The sequence below is a fragment of the Homarus americanus genome, unplaced genomic scaffold (genome assembly GCF_018991925.1).
Source record: "Homarus americanus isolate GMGI-L3 unplaced genomic scaffold, GMGI_Hamer_2.0 scaffold36676, whole genome shotgun sequence".
Lineage (NCBI taxonomy): Eukaryota > Metazoa > Arthropoda > Malacostraca > Decapoda > Nephropidae > Homarus > Homarus americanus.
The window spans coordinates 5,504-12,272 of record NW_024747184.1 but is presented as its reverse complement, the minus strand read 5'-3'; the positions used below and the strand labels follow the sequence as shown (position 1 = coordinate 12,272).

The window sequence follows — 6,769 nt, the reverse complement described above, 5'->3', positions numbered from 1 at the left end:
GTATGACTGTAGCCTTGTGACTAGCCTACAGTATTTTAGGCCTACTTCAAAATGTTTTTTCTGTGTTTTCGATCAACTGATGTAAGTGCACAACAGCATCGTAAAGTATAACCATGTTTTTGTACTCCATTTTTATGGCAAATTTACATTATTTAAACTATATACACTCTTTGAATATTACTGTATTGTAAAATCCTACAAAACCGTCATATATTTCTTTTGTGATGCATATATGTACAGTAAATGATATTAGTCTGTTCTGCATCCCCTTTGGTCATAGGCATTGGTGATGAAAGCATTATATAAGCCAATGCTGCTGCTATTGTTATACAGCATTAATTTCTTCTGTTTCTTTCAGAACTATAAAAACAGAGATATAGAAGACCGAAAGCTTAAAAAGACAGGTGGTGGTCCACGAGAAAAAAATATTAAAAGCTTCAGAAGAAACTGCCTTAACAGCATCACTGATGAGGGCCGAGTTAGCAGTGGCTGGTGATTTTTACGAGACCTTCCGCAGTCACCCAGTAGATGAAGAAATAATTCCTTATAGAATGTGCAGATAGGTGAGAATATTTATTGATTTATACAGTTGTATGCGTTCTCATTGATACCATTGCTCAATCGCCTTTGGCTGTGTAAAAATCAAACGGCAGCAGTGACCTACCTTATACTGACTTTTTGCAGTTTTGCCTGTTCCAACCCCAGGGCCATCAACTGTGCTCACCAGTCATTGTTCCTGCCTCGACAGTGAATGCTCCTACCTCACCAGTGAATGCTCCTGCCTCACCAGTCATTGTTGCTTCACCAGTCATTGTTCCTGCCTCACCAGTCCTTGCTCCTGCCTCACCAACACTGGAGCAGGTTCAGGTACATTCAGGAGCCTGGGCATGCGTAACAGACGTGACCAATCGTCCAAGCGGCTAACAAGCCAATCAGTGGTGAATAGGATAAAAGTATATACATGCTGCTAGAAATTTATTTTCTTACATTTTACAATTAAATAATTTGATTTAAAGTAAATAAATCTACATTAATTTATTTTGTCAAAAAATTTCTTAAGTTAAAAAAGCCGTCGGAAGTATAGCGGCTAATATTTTGCTCAAGTTGCCGCGCTTTTCTGGGCGCACACGTCGCCGCGCTTCTCTGGACGCACACGTCGCCGCGCTTCTCTGGGCGCACACGTCGCCCACCTCAGCTTGTATGCGGCTGTGTGGGTGGAGCGACCCAAAAATGTTTGGGCGCGCCCCCACACATGCCGTCGTCCAACGGGCGTGTTTCGCCTTGTAGTAGGTGACCGCGACCAGTAGCAGGGGACGTCGAAGGTTCTGTCGGATTGGCACCCCACTACCGACTCTCTCAGCTCGTCTGAGTGGGGGGGGAGGGGGGAGTTCCGCACGACTGGGGGCAACCGCCAGTATCCTGGCTGTCCTACGACAGTCGTAGAGAAGAGCGCCGCCTCCACCTCGACTGTGGGGGTTCGCTCTCGCGATGTGCAGAGGGTCGGTGATCCACCCGACCCACCTCGGACCACGGAGTCTAGCGTGTGTGGGAGTCGATGGGCTCACTGAGCCTGAAGGCGAGATGAGGGCAACGGACGCCTGGTGCGTCCTGGGCAGATCCTCAACCGGCTGCCTCTGGCCACGCCCGCGCGGCGTTTGCCGGGTGAGACCCCCAGGGTCTCACCCGGCGTATTGCCGCGCGAGCGCGGTCGGGGTGGTTGGTTGGGGGTCTGCCCAGGACGCACCAGGCGCCTGTTGCCTTCATCTCGCCTTCAGGCTCAGTGAGCCCATCGACTCCCACACACGCTAGACTCCGTGGTCCGTGTTCCGAGGTGGGTCGGGTGGATCACCGACCCTCTGCACATCGCGAGAGCGAACCCCCACAGTCGAGGTGGAGGCGGCGCTCTTCTCTACGACTGTCGTAGGACAGCCAGGATACTGGCGGTTGCCCCCTGTCGTGCGGAACTCCCCCCTCCCCCCCACTCAGACGAGCTGAGAGAGTCGGCAGTGGGGTGCCAATCCGACCGAACCTTCGACGTCCCCGGCTACGGGTCGCGGTGACCTACTATGAGGTGAAATACTCCCGATTAGTCCATGAGAAATCAAAGCCTCACACGCTTTGGTCTCTCGGCGCACACATCGCCACGCTTCTCTGGGCGCGCACGTCGCCACGCTTCTCTGGGCGCGCACGTCGCCACGCTTCTCTGGGCGCGCACGTCGCCACGCTTCTCTGGGCGCGCACGTCGCCACGCTTCTCTGGGCGCGCACGTCGCCACGCTTCTCTGGGCGAACACGTTCCAGCAGTTTTTCTCTGGGCGTGCACGTAGCCATTACAGTTTCCGTCACAGCATATGCTGCAGCCTTCAATGCAGTGGCCCATCGTGTCTTGACCGAGATTTATTCCACCAGTCAATGCGATAACAGCTCGTGGTTCAACATGACCGGGGTGCATGTCTCATTCTAGTACTCGAGCAAACTAAGAATAGTTCTTGCCACAAACTCGAAGCAAACAGGGTGATCCATTCTATCCTCACCTAACAATTGATGATAGTGGGTCCCACCCGCTTGAGCCCATGTCCCCACAAATGATAAAGGTTGAGCTAGTCTTGGGGCACCTGCGTTAACATTTGATAGATATACTGCCCCACTCAAACTTCACGCCAAATAATGAGCGGCATGCCGACTCGTCGGCGCACGCTTCTCTGGGCGCACACGTCGCCACCTCGGTTGGGTGGGTGGAGCGGCCCAAAAATGTTTGGGCGCGCCCCCACACACACGCCGTCGTCCAACGGGCGTGTTTCGCCTCGTAGTAGGTGACCTTGACCAAGCATCCGTTACCCAGCGCATAGCAGGTCTACTAGCAACACAATAAATGCAGAAAAGAGAGGCCTGGGGTGAAATTGCCGCCTCATTCAACGCCAGCAACTCTGACCAACTCCCTCGCACAGCCAAGCAGCTCAAGAGGAGCTACGGACACTTAAAAAGGAAGTATAGTATATGCTTATTAATGTACGGTGTTTTTCCATTAGGTTACTAAATTAAGTAGGATTAGAGTATTTAAGTGACGGGTCATGTGAGGAAGCTCGCCTCCTACCGAAGTAGACAGAAGGAAAGCTCCCATCTCACCTCTCCATTTTCCCTTCCTTCATATCTCTGAGTTGTATATAAAATTAAATGGGTTTTTTATGTCTTTCATAATATCTATATGCCTATTGATTGATTTTTCTCTTAAGAGTTATCTGATAAAAATGTGAATTCATAGGGAAGGTACTGGTATGGAGGGTATAACAGTAAATAGGTGCCTCTGCCATACTTTTAGGTTCTCTTGTTTGAAATCTGTAATGCCAATTTTTACCCTGACTATATACAAGCTATATGGTTTCAGAACAATTACCCCCCCTCCCCCCCCCACATAGGACAACTGCCCTCTGGACAATTACTCCCCCCCCCTTCCTTGCCAGTGAATAACTGACACAATCATGGAACACTAAGATATAGTGCTATATTTTCATGCTTTTTTTTGTAATAATTATATACACAAAATGACGACTCATAATTTATGGTCAAGTGAAAAAAAATTGTAGATCGGTCATATTTAATATTTTGTTAGGTAAGGCTAGGCTAGGCTATTTCAAGTTAGTTAGGTTATTTCCATGTTTTGTGCCAGTTACTCACTGGCAATGGGGGGGGCCAATTGTCCTAGACCCAAGCTATGCAGCATATAACTCTATATAGCAACATTTTACGACCACGACGTGCACCAAGAAAAATGTGCAAGTCTGGGGCTGGTTCCCCCACACACCTGGCAAGCCCAAATATTCTGGCAAGACAAGTTTCAAACAGGTCTGTTCAATTTTTGAAGGGTCACCTCAAAAGACTTGTCAGAAGCATACAAATCCTCATATCTATATATATTATCATATAATAATTTTTTTGCAGATATGACTGTAGCCTACAGTATTTAAGGCCTACTTCAAAAAATGTTTTGTTTGTTTGTTTTCGATCTACTGATGTAAGTGCACAACAGCATCGTAAAGTATAACCATGTTTCTGTACTCAATTTTTAATGGCAAATTTACAGGTTTTAAAACTGTCTACAGGCCCTTTAAATATTGCTGTATTGTAAAATTCTACAAAACCGTCATATATTTCTTTTGTGATGCATATATGTACAGTAAATGATATTAGTCTGTTCTGCATCCCCTTTGCTCATAGGCATTGGTGATGAAAGCATTATAAAAGCCAATGCTGTTGCTATTGCTATACAGCATTAATTTCTTCTCTTTCTTTCAGAAATATAAAAACAGAGATATAAAAGACCGAAAACTTGAGGGCCGAGTTAGCAGTGGCTGATGATTTTTACGAGACTTTCCGCAATCATCCAGTAGATGAAGAAATAATTCCTTGTGGAATGTGCAGGTAGGTGAGAATATTTATTGATTTATACAGTTGTATGCACTCCCATTGCTCAATCTCCTTTGGATGTCTAAAAATCAAACGGCTGCTTGGCTGTGCGAGGGAGTTGGTCAGAGTTGCTGGCGTTGAATGAGGCAGCAATTTCACCCCAGGCCTCTCTTTTCCGCATTTATTGTGTTGCTAGTAGACCTGCTATGCGCTGGGTAATGGATGCTTGGTCAAGGTCACCTACTACGAGGCGAAACACGCCCGTTGGACGACGGCGTGTGTGTGGGGTCGCGCCCAAACATTTTTGGGCCGCTCCACCCACCCAACCGAGGTGGCGACGTGTGCGCCCAGAGAAGCGTGCGCCGATGAGTCGGCATGCCGCTCAATATTTGGTGTGAAGTTTGAGTGGGGCAGTATATCTATCAAATGTTAACGCAGGTGCCCCAAGACTAGCTCAACCTTTATCATTTGTGGGGACATGGGCTCAAGCGGGTGGGACCCACTATCATCAATTGTTAGGTGAGGATAGAATGGGTCACCCTGTTTGCTTCGAGTTTGTGGCAAGAACTATTCTTAGTAGAATGAGACATGCACCCCGGTCATGTTGAACCACGAGCTGTTATCGCATTGACTGGTGGAATAAATCTCGGTCAAGACACGATGGGCCACTGCATTGAAGGCTGCAGCATATGCTGTGACGGAAACTGTAATGGCTACGTGCACGCCCAGAGAAAAACTGCTGGAACGTGTTCGCCCAGAGAAGCGTGGCGACGTGCGCGCCCAGAGAAGCGTGGCGACGTGCGCGCCCAGAGAAGCGTGGCGACTTGCGCGCCCAGAGAAGCGTGGCGACGTGCGCGCACAGAGAAGCGTGGCGACGTGTGCGCCGAGAGACCAAAGCGTGTGAGGCTTTGATTTCTCATGGACTAATCAGGAGTATTTCACCTCATAGTAGGTCACCGCGACCCGTAGCCGGGGACGTCGAAGGTTCGGTCGGATTGGCACCCCACTGCCGACTCTCTCAGCTCGTCTGAGTGGGGGGAGGGGGGAGTTCCGCACGACAGGGGGCAACCGCCAGTATCCTGGCTGTCCTACGACAGTCGTAGAGAAGAGCGCCGCCTCCACCTCGACTGTGGGGGTTCGCTCTCGCGATGTGCAGAGGGTCGGTGATCCACCCGACCCACCTCGGAACACGGACCACGGAGTCTAGCGTGTGTGGGAGTCGATGGGCTCACTGAGCCTGAAGGCGAGATGAAGGCAACAGGCGCCTGGTGCGTCCTGGGCAGACCCCCCAACCAACCACCCCGACCGCGCTCGCGCGGCAATACGCCGGGTGAGACCCTGGGGGTCTCAACCCGGCAAACGCCGCGCGGGCGTGGCCATAGGCAGCCGGTTGAGGATCTGCCCAGGACGCACCAGGCGTCCGTTGCCCTCATCTCGCCTTCAGGCTCAGTGAGCCCATCGACTCCCACACACGCTAGACTCCGTGGTCCGTGTTCCGAGGTGGGTCGGGTGGATCACCGACCCTCTGCACGTCGCGAGTGAGCGGTGAAACCAGCGCTGTGGTTTACTGGCTGGTCATCGGCCTACGCCGTTGGACAGCGGCAGCCAGCAGGCGCTGACGCTGGGTCGCTCCACCCACACAGCCGCATACAAGCTGAGGTGGCGACGTGCGCGCCCAGAGAAGCGCGGCGACGTGTGCGCCCAGAGAAGCGCGGCGACGTGTGCGTCCAGAAAAGCGCGGCAACTTGAGCAAAATATTAGCCGCTATACTTCCGACGGCTTTTTTAACTTAAGAAATTTTTTGACAAAATAAATTAATGTAGATTTATTTACTTTAAATCAAATTATTTAATTGTAAAATGTAAGAAAATAAATTTCTAACAGCATGTATATACTTTTATCCTATTCACCACTGATTGGCTTGTTAGCCGCTTGGACGATTGGTCACGTCTGTTACGCATGCCCAGGCTCCTGAATGTACCTGAACCTGCTCCAGTGTTGGTGAGGCAGGAGCAAGGACTGGTGAGGCAGGAACAATGACTGGTGAAGCAACAATGACTGGTGAGGCAGGAGCATTCACTGGTGAGGTAGGAGCATTCACTGTCGAGGCAGGAACAATGACTGGTGAGCACAGTTGATGGCCCTGGGGTTGGAACAGGCAAAACTGCAAAAAGTCAGTATAAGGTAGGTCACTGCTGCCGTTTGATTTTTACACAGCCAAAGGCGATTGAGCAATGGTATCAATGAGAACGCATACAACTGTATAAATCAATAAATATTCTCACCTATCTGCACATTCTATAAGGAATTATTTCTTCATCTACTGGGTGACTGCGGAAGGTCTCGTAAAAATCACCAGCCACTGC

General features: G+C 49.8%; 1 long non-coding RNA gene across 1 annotated transcript; it reads left to right on the top strand.

Annotated features, from left to right (window-relative positions):
• LOC121879488 lies at positions 1-4,011 on the top strand. The gene is made up of 4 exons (XR_006091352.1): positions 1-81; positions 359-563; positions 685-867; positions 3,939-4,011. It is a non-coding gene; the product is annotated as an uncharacterized LOC121879488 (long non-coding RNA).
• Positions 4,012-6,769: the final 2,758 nt, after the last annotated feature.